This window comes from Aegilops tauschii, chromosome 4 (genome assembly GCF_002575655.3).
Source record: "Aegilops tauschii subsp. strangulata cultivar AL8/78 chromosome 4, Aet v6.0, whole genome shotgun sequence".
NCBI lineage: Eukaryota > Viridiplantae > Streptophyta > Magnoliopsida > Poales > Poaceae > Aegilops > Aegilops tauschii.
Window position 1 is genome coordinate 190,046,159 of NC_053038.3, and position 15,361 is coordinate 190,061,519.

The 15,361-nt window shown below is 50.9% G+C and overlaps 1 long non-coding RNA gene across 1 annotated transcript; it reads right to left on the reverse strand.

The window, feature by feature from the left end:
- Positions 1 to 6,767: 6,767 nt before the first annotated feature.
- Positions 6,768 to 8,673, reverse strand: LOC120962864 (uncharacterized). Its single transcript, XR_005754026.3, has 2 exons — positions 7,677 to 8,673; positions 6,768 to 7,577 (listed from the first exon to the last, which is right to left on the reverse strand). It is a non-coding gene; the product is annotated as an uncharacterized lncRNA (long non-coding RNA).
- Between the last annotated feature and the right edge of the window lie 6,688 nt (positions 8,674 to 15,361).

The window sequence follows — 15,361 nt, forward strand, 5'->3', positions numbered from 1 at the left end:
CATCTCCATAGCCCGTTGATACGCCTAGTTGATGTGAGACTATCTTCTCCCTTTTTTGTCTTCTCCACAACCACCATTCTATTCCACATATAGTGCTATGTCCATGGCTCACGCTCATGTATTGCGTGAAGATTGAAAAAGATTGAGAACACTAAAAGTATGAAAAAATTGCTTGGCTTGTCATCGGGGATGTGCATGATTTAAATATTTTGTGTGGTGAAGATAGAGCATAGCCAGACTCTATGATTTTGTAGAGATAACTTTCTTTGGCCATGTTATTTTGAGAAGACATAATTGCTTAGTTAGTATGCTTGAAGTATTATTATTTTTATGTCAATATTAAACATTTGTCTTGAATCTTTCAGATCTGAATATTCATACCACAATTATGAGAATTACATTGAAATTATGCCAAGTAGCATTCCACATCAAAAATTCTGTTTTTATCATTTACCTACTCGAGGACGAGCAGGAATTAAGCTTGGGGATGCTTGATACGTCTCCAACGTATCTATAATTTTTTATTGTTCCATGCTATATTATATTCTGTTTTGGACCTTAATGGGCTTTATTATACAGTTTTATATTATTTTTGGGACTAAACTATTAACCGGAGGCTCAGCCCAGAATTGCTGTTTTTTGCCTATTTCAGAGTTTCGCAGAAAAAGAATATCAAACGGAGTCCAAATGTAATGAAACCTTCGGGAACGTGATTTTCGGAACGAACGTGATACAGAGGATTTGGACCCTACGTCAAGACATCAACCAGGAGGGCACGAGGTAGGGGGGCGCGCCCTCCACCCTCGTGGGCTCCACATTGCTCCACTGACGTACTTATTCCTCCTATATATACCTACGTACCCCCAAACTACCAGATACGGAGCCAAAAACCTAATTTGACCGCCGCAACCTTCTGTACCCGTGAGATCCCATCTTGGGGCCTTTTCCGGAGCTCCGCCAGAGGGGGCATCGATCACGGAGGGCTTCTAAATCAACACCATAGCCTCTCCGATGATGTGTGAGTAGTTTACCTCAGACCTTCGGGTCCATAATTATTAGCTACATGGATTCTTCTCTCTTTTTGGATCTCAATACAATGTTCTCCCCCTCTCTTGTGGAGATCTATTCGATGTAATCTACTTTTGCGGTGTGTTTGTTGAGACCGATGAATTGTGGGTTTATGATCAAGTTTATATATGAACAATATTTGAATTTCCTCTGAATTCTTTTATGTATGATTGGTTATCTTTGCAAGTCTCTTCGAATTATCAGTTTGGTTTGGCCTACTAGATTGATCTTTCTTGCAATGAGAGAAGTGCTTAGCTTTGGGTTCAATCTTGCGGTGTCCTTTCCCAGTGACAGTAGGGGCAGCAAGGCACGTATTGTATTGTTGCCATCGAGGATAACAAGATGGGGTTTATATCATATTGCATTAGTTTATCCCTCTACATCATGTCATCTTGCTTAAAGTGTTACTCTGTTCTTATGAACTTAATACTCTAGATGCATGCTAGATAGCGGTCGATGTGGGGAGTAATAGTAGTAGATGCAGGAAGGAGTCAGTCTACTTGTCTCAGACGTGATGCCTATATACATGATCATACCTAGATATTCTCATAACTATGCTCAATTCTGTCAATTGCTCAACAGTAATTTGTTCACCCACCGTAAGACTTATGCTCTCGAGAGAAGCCTCTAGTGAAACCTATGGCCCCCGGGTCTATTTTCCATCATATTAATCTTCCAACACTTAGCTATTTTTATTACCTTTTATTTTACTTTGCATCTTTATTATAAAAATACCAAAAATATTATCTTATCATATCTATTAGATCTCACTCTCGTAAGTGACCGTGAAGGGATTGAAAACCCGTTTATTGCGTTGGTTGCGAGGATTTATTTGTTTGTGTAGGTGCGAGGGACTCGTGCGTGGCCTCCTACTGGACTGATACCTTGGTTCTCAAAAACTGAGGGAAATACTTACGCTACTTTGCTGCATCACCCTTTCCTCTTCAAGGGAAAACCAACGCAGTGCTCAAGAGGTAGCAGGCTCTCCTCGCCCGGTGTCCTCCTGAGGGAAACGTGCTGCGAAGCACGCCTCCACGTGGTGCCCAAGCGCCTCTCTCGTGACGTTGGCAAGGTCTGAGGGCCTCCAGAAGAGAGCCCCCGAGCCCTGCCCGAGGAGCGCACCAGGCGCGCCTTCCTATGCGAGGGAGGGAGGCGCCCCAGTCGCGGGCGCTGATCCTGACGTGGCTCCACTTGCGGCGCCGTTCTCCTGAGGCCTAGTGTGGAGTAGCTGCTTCTTCTTCTTGGGGACGACCTCAGGGGGGTACTGTGCTACATTGCTGTCGGGGTCTTCGATTGACGCTGCTTGGAAGGCGCGCTCGAGGGAGCACACCGCATCTTTCCCTTCGCAGGGGACTGTGATGATCCCGCCGCTTCCTGGCATCTTGGGGACGTTGTAGCCGTGGTGCGTCACTGCCATGAACTTGGGCAGGGCCGGATACCCGAGGATGGCATTGTATGGCAGACGGATGTGGGTGACGTCGAAGTCGATGAGCTCGGTGCGGTAGTTGTTGCGCTGTCCGAAGGTGACAGGGAGGCGGACCTGCCCTATCGGCGTGGTGGAACCGTCAGTCACTCCTGAGAAGGGCTTGGTAGGCTGAAGCTGATCGTAGGGCACTTGAAGGCTGTCGAATGTCTCGACAGACAGGACATTGAGCCCTGTGCCGCCGTCGATGAGTGTCTTGATGACTTGCACGTTGCTGATGACGGGTGAGCAAAGCATCAGGAGAGCGCCAGCGGTGGCCGCGCACTTGAGCTAATCTGCCGAACTGAAAGTGATGGCGCACTTGGACCACCTAAGAGGGCGTGTGGCCTCGAGCCTGGGGAGGACTGCGTTCACCTCGCGAGCAAACTTCTTGAAGATTCGCTGAGAGGCTGGGGCTTGAGCTCCACCCAGGATGCAGGCGATAGCCCGTGGCTCCTGGAAGCCCCCAGCCCCCTCGTCCTGATGGTGGTCGTCGTTCCTTCTTGGTGGTGGTGGCAGTGGAGGAAGCCCAGCATTACCCTGAGGACGGTCCTCGCGAGGCTAATCCCTCCAGGCGCCTTCGCGAGGCTGGTCCTGCCAGCGGTCCTCATGAGGCTGGTCGCGCCACTCCTGGCGAGGGCCACGGTCGTCCCAGCATCCTTCGCCACGTCCTCCTCCTCGGCCTTAGCCCCGGTCATTGCGCTCCGGGCGTCGACCGAGGCGTCCGTCCCGAATGGCCCTGAGCTCTTAGCAGTCGTTGGTGTTGTGGCTGTGAAGGTTGTGGAAGGCGCAGAATGGTCGGTTGCTCTTGGATGACTCGGGCTGGTCCCAGCCGCGATTCGTGTCCGGCTCTGCCGCGAGTACGGTGACTCCCTTGCGCTTCACGTCCTTGGCCTTGGCCTTTTTCTCCTCCGGGTTGGCAGCTGGGAGCTCGAGGAGGCAAAGGCGCCCCTCCTCAGCTCTTGTGCACTTGGTCGCCAGGTTGAACAGCTCAAGAGACATGCACAGCTCCACGTGGATGGAGAGTTCCTCCTTCATCTTGATGTCGCGGACGCCATCAGAAAACGCCGAGATGATGGCCTCGTCTGTCACCTTGGGGATCTTGAGGCAAATGTTGTTGAAGAGCCGGATGTACTTCTGGAGGGTATTCCCTGGCTGCTGCTTGACGCGGCGCAGGTCACCTGCGGCCGGAGGGCGGTCGCGAGTGCCCTGGAAGTTGGCGACGAAGCGGTCGCACATCTCGTTCCAAGAGGAAATGGAGCCGGGAGGTAGGTTTAGGAGCCACGAGCGTGCGCCATCCTTGAGAGCCATGGGGAACCAGTTCGCCATGACTTTTTCGTCGCCATTGCCCGCCTCGATGCTTAGCTCGTAGAGCTGCAGGAACTCCGTGGGGTCGGGGGTGCCATCGTAGCGTGGAGGTAGGTCTGGCTTGAACTTGCCCGGCCATGCGACGCTACACAGCTCAGGAGTGAAGGCGCGACAGCCTGTGGTGGCCACCGGGACCCTTTGCTGATGTGGAGCCTGGCCTTGATGCCCGCGCACCGCCATCGCAAGCGGCGCACGGTCTTGTCGTAGACGTGCCGGGAGCGCAGGAGCGTTTTCTTGCGGACGAGGAACTTCTTGGCAGCTTCCTTCTTCGCGCACGGGGGCCCGACGCGGTGGGTCGCGCCGGGGGGCCGCACGCCTTGGCGCCAGGATGTCGTCTTGGTGCGGAGGTGGTGGCGGTGGCGCATCGTGGGCCACGTCACCCGCAGTTGGCGGAGGGCGAGGCAGCGAGAGGGACGGCGCAGGGAAGCCCCCTGCGGTGCTGACGAGCTCGGTGATGCGGTCCAGCCAGTCCTTGTAGAGGTCGTCAATGGGGCGGTAGCGCAGGAGTTCGCGTGCCATGCACAGCGCGGCCTGCGCGTCCATGGGAGTGCGACGGGTGTGAGACAACGAGCCGGCCGGGGTCAGCGACGGCGTGGCGGTGCGGCCGTCCCACCGCACCGAGGGGTGCAGCGATGACGATTGCTGCTCGTTCCCCGCCGGGCCGGTGACGGCGTTGGCGGCAGGCTACGGGGAACGACGGGGTGGCCCGGCGACAGGAGCCGTCTGAGCAATGCGGGCGGCGAGGGTGGCCTGGCGCTCAGCGCGAGCTCGGCGAGCGTCCGCCATGGAGACGACGAGGCGACGGGACGCGGATCGACGGAAGGAAAGCTTCTGCGCCCCTCTACCTGGCGCGCCAAATGTCAGATTTCGGGTTCCGGCAAAACCCTCGAGGTTCGAACACTGGGGTGCGCACGAAGATTTCCCCTACCAGATCATGCCCTCAGCCTCACCGCGATCACTAAGCTTAGCTCGACGAACTCGCAACACAAGAGACACAAGATTTATACTGGATCGGGCCACCGTTGTGGTGTAATACCCTACTCCAGTGTGGTGTGGTGGATTGCCTCTCGGGCTCAGGATGAACAGTACAAGGGGAAGAACAGCCTCCTGGGGCGAGGTGTTCTTGTGCTTGGTGGGTGTGAGGATGAACTAAATGAGTTCGAGACGAGTTGCCTCCTACTATGGTGGCTAGCCCTATTTATAGAGGCCCTGGTCCTCTTCCAAAATATTGAGCGGGAAGGGATGCCACAACGGCCAATTTGAAAGGGGACAGCTAGTACAAGCTATCCTGAGTAAAGGTGGACTTCGCCTGCCAAAGGCTCTGGTGGTGACGCCGTCTTGGGCTCCACGGTGACCTCCGTCTTGCCGTCCTGTTGGTCTTGGTCTCGTTGCACCGATATGGAAACCTTTGCCTGATGCCTCGGTACTCATAGCCTGCGCTTGCCTCTTTAGCACCAAAGAGGAAACGAGGACACTGTGCGCGCTGGCGCCAGCCTGGTCTTGGTCGTCATGGCTGACGTCGTAGGAACCTCGCGACACCAAAATCGTCTTATGTACTGCATCAAACAGAAAACTGCACTTCTTTAGACTAAAAGCTGCACTTCATCGGACAAACAAATGCACTGCATGATTTTCATTTTTGTTGGACGTAAATTTTCCCAAACGAGTTTTGGTTTTGTTGTGTTTTTTCAAATTTCTTTTATGAACTAGAGTGGACCGCAAAGACAAGGGCAAGTGAGCCACGACATATATCAAAGTGAACCGCATTACCATCTTGTTGTTTCACTATGTTTTTTGCATTTTCATGTTGGGGGCAAGTGAGCAGCATCACTCTCAAAAGTGAACCACATCCGAGGACCAAACACACTACAAAATGAACCACACACATTTTTTGTTTTCTTTTTAGTTTTAGAAATTCTTTCGCACTTCGGGGACGAGGCGAGTGAACCACATTGTTTTTCGCAACACAAAATACCGAAACGTTGACACTGTTTTTCGCGACACACCCAAATCTCCGTGTGTGCGTCATCAGACAGAAGAACGCACTGCATCGAACAGTCAACTAAACTTCATGATTTATTTTGTCGGGCGTAAAGCGACACCCAAATCTTCGTGTGTACTTCATCAGACAGAAGAACACACTGCTTCGGACCGAAAACTGCGCTGCATCGGACAGTCAAGTGAACTTCATGTTTTCTTTGGTCGGGCGTAAATTTTCTCACACGAGTTTTTGTTGTCTTTTTTCAACATTTTTTACGAATGAGAGTGGACCGCAGAGACGAGGGCAAGTGAGCCGCGACATATATCGAAGTGAACCGCATTCATATCTTATTGTTTCGCTAAATTTTTCACAATTTTCATGTTAGGTGCAAGTGAACAGCATCACTCTGAAATGTGAACCACATCCGAGGACCAACGCACTGCAAGTGTTGATGTAGTCGGCTTAATTGAAACACTCATAAGAAATTGCACTTTCATGCTACACAAATTGGACTGAATACATTTTTGTCTTCTGGACTGCATTGGGGGGGGGGGGGGGGGGGAGGGGGCAGCTCGCCGCAATACTAACGATATGTGAACCACATTACTTAGTTATTACTTTGTTTGTTGTTCCCGTAAAGATTTTTCGGGACTTAACCTTTTTTGGGAGTAAGTGAAATGCATCTATTTCAAAAAAGTGAGTTGATGGGAGAGAGTAGATCACTGCAGTGATGAAACAAGTGAGCCAAAAAAATATTGTTGCTTTCTTCAAATGCACGGAGAGCTGCGATGGGTACGTCTCTAGACTAAGAGACGGGGCAAACGAACTCCAATGCTCCTTTTTTTTAATCTACAAAGCAAACACATAGAAATTGCAATGACGGCGGACTTAAAATATATATCCACATTTTTAGTCAAATGCAAGCCGGTCGCCGGCGCACTGCAAGTCCAGGCCCCACATCACTGAACTCAAAAAGAAGATAGAGCAAAAGAGAGACATTGAACTATATAAAAACAAAAATACAATGAACCGCTAGCATTTTTTTATACTTCCACCAAACTGCTAATTGGCACTGGCTATACTGCATCCTGGCTAGCATCTAGCATTCCCGTGAAAACAATTCCAGTGAGAAGAAAAAAATCTGTGTACGCCAAGCAATGTCATTTCACAGGCGGATGCCAAGTACAACCGGTCCTCCTTCACCTGGGAGCTCATGGCAACGGGCTGGGAAAGGCCGGAGTCACGGGCTGACGCTGCCTTTGGCCACCAAGAAGCAAACAACGATTCTGAACCCCATTGCTGCGGATGCCGTACTGCACGCCCGCGAGCAAGCACTGGATGTGCTTTTCCACTGAAGATGATGAGGAAAGGCGGCCGCGGCCGTTCCCATCTCCGCGTCAGTTGTTGAACACCTCGGCGCTGAAATCCAGGAGCCCCCCGGCGTGAGTGCTGGGCCGTGATGGTCGTCGGCAGAACCACGCACCTGCGAGCCTGAAAACTGCACACACGCGCCGTGCGAGCTGCATGCATCGAGTCGTCATATTGCAATGGACCACGGGGTGGACGGCAGGCGCAGCTAGAGCGGACCGCATCGACTGGTTTGAAGTGCAAAATGCTAGGGGGGCTTCACTATGCCGCAAACCTCGCTGTACTGCAGTGGAATTAGGCAAGCAGCACTATACGTTGACGCAAGGTGCACTGCAAAAATAGAGCGAATAAAAGTTAACTTTGGCAAACATTTTTTGCTTTTTTAGTATCGGTAAGAACAAAGTGAACTGCAGTGGAATTAGAGCATACAAAACGAAGTGAAATCGGCCTGGATCCGGATGAAAGAAGTGAACTGCTCGCCGATAGTGTGATGAAAGAAGTTTTGCTGTTGACCAGATGTACCAACCAACACGCAGGCACACATGCTACCTGCAGCACGCACACTGCACACCACGTATCGGAATATCAGACACACACACGGCGAGAACAGAGGGCATGCTCGTCAGAGAGTAGGTAGAGAGTGGCATCCCGCGCGGCAAGGCAAGAAGTGGCCCATCCTCACTAGATCAGGCAGAGCATGCACCGCTCATGAGATGCGCGCAGCCGCCACGCATCGCGCTCGCGCCGGTCAACTGGCGATCCCGAACTAGACTGCGCGCGAAGCAGAGCTGCACAATACGTGAAGCCGCACTGCACGAACGGATGTGATGCTCGCCGTCATGGTGCTCATCGAGGAGGGGAGGGAACAGATCGGTGGCTGCAGCAATGCACTGCCGTGGGGTAGCCTGCCCCCGCTGCTTCCCATCTGATCTCCCTCCACCGGATCTGGTCGGGGGTGGTGTGGATCCTTGGTCAGGCGGCGCTGCTATCCAGGGTGGGGGACGAGGGAACGACGGAGAAACTTCGGGAGGAGGGCGGCGCCACATCTTGGGCAGAGCAACACCACCTACCACCGGAGGTTAGCACTGCGGCAGGGATCCCTGGTCTTGCGAGGCGTTGCGGGCCGCAGGCGGCCAAACCTGGTGCGGGGGAGGTCCGATGGCGGTCGGAGGTGGCCGCGGTTGCGCCGGGAAGCGCGGGGCGGAGCACCCACGATTGCTTGGATCCGGGGGCGGCGTGGTGGCGCGCCAGTCCGGCGGCAACGAGGAAGGTGGTTCGAGAGGGTGGGCGGCGAGGGGTTGCTGGAGGCGCAGGCTCCATAGCAGCGCTAGTCGAGGTTGGGGGTGGCGGACCAAAGTAAACTATTACATGCATAATTACATAGGTGGCTACTACACACATGACATTTCCACATACCAATAAAATAAACAATATATTACATGCATGATTAACTAGCATAAACGATCATCTGATCATCATCTACTTCTTGTGACGCTTGCTCTGCTTGTGGCTCGATCCGGGCTTGTCGATTTGGGTAACGAGGCACTTCCTCATGTCAACGATCCGCCTATGCATCTCGTAGCATGTGTACACGCTCTTGGCCGCGAACCTGAGGTGAGGTTCATCCAGTTGCCGCATCCAGGCCCTGTGCCAGGATACGGGACTTGTTCTCTAGGCATCCTGGTTCATCTTTTCGTAGTAGGGGTCGATGATGTCCGAGGCGAGTTCGACCAGGGAGTCCTTCTTCGTGCTGCCCCAGACCCTGTAGTGGTCATGGATTTCGACAAGGTTCTTGCAGGCCAAGCGCGTAACACTGAGCGCTTTTACATCGTCGCTGGTTTCCACCGTGGCGAACTTGTAGTCGGTGCTGTTGAGAACCTGTTGAAACGGTCGCAAGGCTCTGTGGCCGTGCAGTTGTGGTAGACGAGGACATGGTGGCGCACGCACAACTGGGCGACGGCAACCTTCTGATCTACGTCGGGACGACCGGCGGTGTACTAGAGGTCGATGCCGACCACCTTGTCTCGAGCAAGCAACTGCTCAACGTTGTTGACGTAGTCGTCCACCACGATCGGGTCGATGGTGTACACCACCAAGAGATCTGTCTCCCTCGCGTGAGTCTCCACTCTATGCTCGCCGAACTCCATTGGAGCGCCGCTAGACATCCGCCCTCTATGTGTCGTCGTGGATGTGCTTGTTGTGTTGTGGGTCGCGATCGAAAGGTTGAAGAGACTAAGGTTATAATGGCTGTGGGAATTAAAGGGAAAGCCGGACGGCCAGGAATATCGGCAGGCCCTGATGGCAGTTCTAATTTGCAGCGCGTAACTCCATCGTGCCGCACATAACTGCATAGCGTGGCAACGAGCGCGGCGCAACCGCATGCATATGGGGCCCCGACGTGATCGTGCGCACGCCCAACCGCTGGGAGAGTGCGCGCGGAGGGACGCGAGCAAAGCACTCTGCGATCGCCTCATCGACGAGCAAACATATATATATATATATATATATATATATATATATATATATATATATATATATATATATATATATATATATATATATATATATATGGCAGTTGAACACGCAAGGAAAAGCTGTCCACAAGCCCAGCGCGCCGACGGACGCGAGTAGAGCACGCCAACAAACGCAAGTAGAGCGCGCTGCGGCGCCTAACAGCGGGATAGACCTTATTTCAAGCCAATCAACATGTCTTCAAAAAACAAAAATTATCAAAAAGTAACGAGATAGACACTGGCAGCACAACTTATAAATTAACGGATGGAGTACTAGTTACAATGATGCATATAATTAAGCAAAGGGATCGCACATGTCTATATTGACTGGAACGAGAATGCAATAGCACAATAAGAATTAAAGCCACGATGATGCAATCACAGTGGTGGTTACAGGAGGCAAGAAGAAAGATGCATCCATCAACGTACGACCTCCTCCTCCTCAACTCAGTGCGCTGGGCCACCGACCGGCGGCTAAGGAGCGGCGGCTTTTGTGGCGAGGTCAAGGTGCTTCTCAGCAAAGGCATCCAAGGCTTCCAGCCGGCTGAAGAAGGCCAACATCCTAGCGTCCTCACTGGCCTTGTAGATACCTATGTGCACGGTTTGCTCGTACACATGGATGTGTAGGTTGATGGATTCTTGCAGGGCGAGGCGCCACGCGGCGAGCGCGACCTCCAGGTGGACATTCTTCGTGGCGTCGGCGGGCAGTCGCAGGGCCACTAGTGCTTGAAAGAGGTTCCGACCATGGAGGCCGATTAGGGTGGCAGGCAATGAGGAGCTCAGGCGCGCGGGCTGGAGGAGTACGACGATGTCGTCCGCAAGCTTATTGACGGCGGTGAACCTGTTGGTGGTGCGAACGATCATCTGGTGCAACTGAGAGACGTAGCCGGCGTCGACGGCAACCATCCATCAGCCGGTCCCCAACACCGTCTGGAGACGATCCACGGTGCCATGCCGCAGGCTAGCGTCGTGGACCATCTGGCGCAGCCGCTGGCCGCTCGCGCGCATCGCCACCATGGGTCTGGAGTGAGCACTTTTGCACTTATTAGTGTAGGTGCTTAGGAAAATGCTTAGGTTCGTACGATGTGGTAGATGCATTGGAATAGAGGAGGCCTTTATATAAGTGCAAACTGCGTTGCATTCACATCGTGCAGCCCCTTTTCCCGGTCCTCCTCCCATTACTTCCCTCATGCATTCACATGATGCTAATTGAAGGAGGATGCATCATTGGCCGTTCAACATTTCGGCCGCTACCCTCTCCCTCGTCTGCATTAAAGTCGTATGGGGAATTGCGCCGCCCGCTGCCAAATCGAATAGTACTGCACCGCCTGATGCACGCCTGGCTGAACACGCCTCCTCGCCTCCATCTATGCTTAATTACTGAATTTTAGTTGCAAAAATTAGATACTGCTAATGATTTTTAGCTCCATATTTGGTTGAATCGCAGTGTTACAAGGTTGACAAATGGCAATGTTACTAGATCAAAAAATGTCAATCTTTCCAGTTTGACAAATGGCAACATACCCAATATGACAGATGCAAATCTTACCAAATTGTTTGTGCGTGGTTGCACACGGGTCATCCAAAACAACCGTTTGCGTTGAAGGGATGCACAAATCCTGCGCTGCGGATTTTCCCTCGACTTAAGGGGGAAGACCGTAGCTCTCACTTTGCATACGGGTGTTCTATCTAAAAACGTTTGCGATCAAGAGCTGCAGAAATCCTACTCGGCACATTTTCTCTTGGCTTCCTGGGGAAGCTGTCGGTTTGCATACGAGTGTTCTAACTAAAACGTTTGCGATCAAGAGCTGCACAAATCCTGCTCGGCACATTTTCCCTTGGCTTCCTGGGGAAGCTGTCGGTTTGCATGCGGGTGTTCTAACTAAAACGTTTGTGATGAGTGTTTTATATTTAAAAACCATTGACGTTTTTTCAAAAGAAAATCGTATGATAAGTCTGTACATTAAGAGAGAAAAACGCAAGTTCATTCAAAACATATCTTTCATTCAGTCACACTGCGAATTTATATTCATATGATCGAGAATTTGAGATACAGTATTAAACCCCAAAAAACTATTTCCGGCAGCGGCGGAGGCGGCGTGCCGCGCCGTATTTATCGGTGTCGTCCTCCGGGACGCCGTTGTTGAAGACTTCAAGGCAGCACAAAATATTCTTCACTTGTAAATCAAACAGCATGTCGTTGCACGATCGACGGGCGGGGCGCGGGAGGACGGCAACTAGCGCCGCTGAGAGGTAGCAGTCGACGGCAGCGTCCCATGCCGCTGAGGGGGGCGCATGGGCACGGGCGCGGCGGGTGCAGCCAAACGCACGGGGACCGGTGCCCCAGTTGGTGGAGGGGCACGCACAGGCAGGGGCACGGGCGCGGCGAGTGTAGCCAAATGCACGGGGGCCGGCGCCACGGTCGGTGGAGGGGCACGCACGGGCACAGGCACGGGCGCTGGCGCTGGCATGTACATGAGCTCGCGCGGGTCCGCGGAGACCTCGCTGACGCCCGCGGCTTCCAGCTCTGTGATAATTCTCGGCGACCAGCCCATCAATGCTACGGGATGGTGGCTGGTGCGGGCGTGGGGATGGGAGCTGGGACGGGAGTGGGGGAAGCAACCGCCACGGCCAGCTCGTTCTGGGCCATGTCCATGAGGCCCCATTCCTTCTTATTTTCTATCTCCTCCGGCTCGGAGTCGACTTCAGCAAACTTGAAGACTAGTGGCAGATGATCATTCTGCGCCATGGCGTTGGTGGAGGTCTGCAGGAGGGCGGCCATGGAAGTCAAAGGGCTCGCTTTCCAGTGAACTTGCGCAGCATATAGCTCTCACGCTTCCCGGTGAGCCTGCGCATTCGAGGACAGCTTGCACGCCTCTCGGTCAGCCTGCGCACCGGATTCCGCTCGCACGCCTCCCGTTTAGTCAAGGTCAAGCAGTTGTCCGCACGGCACCTCCTATAGCCATTAAAATGAAGACACATGGCGTGACGTGAATGGTTAACAGAACGCACACAGTTTTAATTATACAAACGTTGAGATATTAAAGTGGTAGCTATTTTTTCAAAATGCCTTTGTTGGCTGTTATTCGAGTGCGCCTTCTCTCAAAATCGACACAAAAATACCACAACATGTCGGGTTCCATTCCATCATAGCACGCCAAGTTTCATGAATTTCAGACGAGTTTTGGATTTACTAGAATTTAAAAACAAAGTATCTCGACGTTTTGCCGCAATCAACGGTGCCCTGGTGTTTGAAATTCATTCCCATTTCTTGCATGGGACCTAAGCATGCACCCAAGGATACAGATTTGATTTTTCAACCAATTTATATGCATTAGAGCATGTGCATGTAGTTCAAATTTGAATTATGCACATAAATGCATTGAAAACACAATTAATGCATAAAAACGTCCAAACGAGCCCCGAAAAATCAAAAAAATTAACACAACACTCCTGTTGTTCTATGTTGACACGAGAATTTTTTTGAAAGCAATAAGAGGCAATGGATATCGTTTCGTCCCCAAAGGTGGGACGTTCCCTACCTAAACCACCAGGCTTGTTGTGAGAAGCTCTGGTTTGTGAGAAGGATATCCACAAACCTGCCCCAAATGGGACAAAAAATTAACCACGGCATGTTGATGCCGCTCCATGATAGCATGCCAAGTTTCATGAATTTCAGACGAGCTTTCGATTTACTAGAATTTAAAAACCAGGTATCTCAATGTTTGCGGCCGAGTGACCGTGGCAGGGTGTTTGACATTCATTCCCATTTCTTGCATTGGACCTAAGCATGCAACCAAGGGCACAAAATTGAATTTTCAACCAATTTATATGCATTAGAGCATGTGCACGTAGTTCAAATTTGAATTATGCACATAAATGCATTGGAAAATCAATTAATGCATAAAAATGTCCAAACAACCCAAAAAATCACAAAAATTGACACAACACTCCTATTGTTCTATGTTAACACGATAATTTTTTTGAAAGAAATAAGAGGCAATGGATATCGTTTCGTCCCCAAAGGTGGGACGTTCCCTACCGAAACCATCAGGCTTGTTGTGAGAAGCTCTGGTTTGTGAGAAGCATATCCCCAAACCTGCCCCAAATGGAACAAAAAATTTACCACGGCATGTTGATGCCGCTCCATGATAGCATGCCAAGTTTCATGAATTTCAGACGAGCTTTCGATTTACTAGAATTTAAAAACCAGGTATCTCAATGTTTGCGGCCGAGTGACTGTGGCAGGGTGTTTGGCATTCATTCCCATTTCTTGCATGGGACCTAAGCATGCACCCAAGGGCACAACATTGAATTTTCAACCAATTTATATGCATTAGAGCATGTGCATGTAGTTCAAATTTGAATTATGCACATAAATGCATTGAAAACACAATTAATGCATACAAATGTCCAAACGACCCCGAAAAATCACAAAAATTGACCCAACACTCCTGTTGTTCTATGTTGACACGAGAAATTTTTTGAAAGCAATAAGAGGCAATGGATATCGTTGCGTCCCCAAAGGTGGGACGTTCCTTACCGAAACCATCACAATTGTTGTGAAAGCTCTGGTTTGTGAGAAGCATATCCCCAACCCTGCCCCAAATGGGACAAAAAAATTACCACGGCATGTTGATGCCGCTCCATGATAGCATGCCAAGTTTCATGAATATCATACGAGCTTTGGATTTAGTAGAATTTAAAAACAAAGTATCTCAATGTTTGCGGCCGAGTGACCGTGGCAGGGTGTTTGACAGTCATTCCCATTTCTTGCATGGGACCTAAGCATGCAACCAAGGGCATGATACGTCTCCAATGTATCTATAATTTTTATTGCTCCATGCTATATTATCTACTGTTTTGGACATTATTGGGCTTTATTATCCACTTTTATATTATTTTTGGGACTAACCTATTAATAGGAGGCCCAGCCCAGAATTGCTGTTTTTTGCCTATTTCAGAGTTTCGCAGAAAAGGAATATCAAACAGAGTCCAAACGGAATCAAACCTTCGGGAACGTGATTTTTAGGAAGATTATGATCCGGGAGACTCGGACCCTACGTCAAGAAACAAAAGAGGGGGCCACGAGGTAGGGGGGCGCGCCCATCCCCCCCCCCCCCCAGGGCGCGGCCTCCACCCTCGTGGGCCCCTTGTTGCTCCACCGACGTACTCCTTCCTCCTATATATACCTACGTACCCCCAAAAGATCAGAGATGGAGCCAAAAACCTAATTCCACCGCCGCAACCTTCTGTACCCACGAGATCCCATCTTGGGGCCTGTTCCGGAGCTCCGCCGGAGGGGGCATCCATCACGGAGGGCTTCTACATCAACACCATAGCCTCTCCGATGAAGTGTGAGTAGTTTATCTCAGACCTTCGGGTCCATAGTTAGTAGCTAGATGGCTTCTTCTCTCTTTTTGGATCTCAATACAATGTTCTCCTCCTTTCTCATGGAGATCTATTCGATGTAATCTTCTTTTTGCGGTGTGTTTGTTGAGACCGATGAATTGTGGGTTTATGATCAAGACTATCTATGAACAATATTTGAATCTTCTCTGAATTCTTTTATGTATGATTGGTTATCTTTGCAAGTCTCTT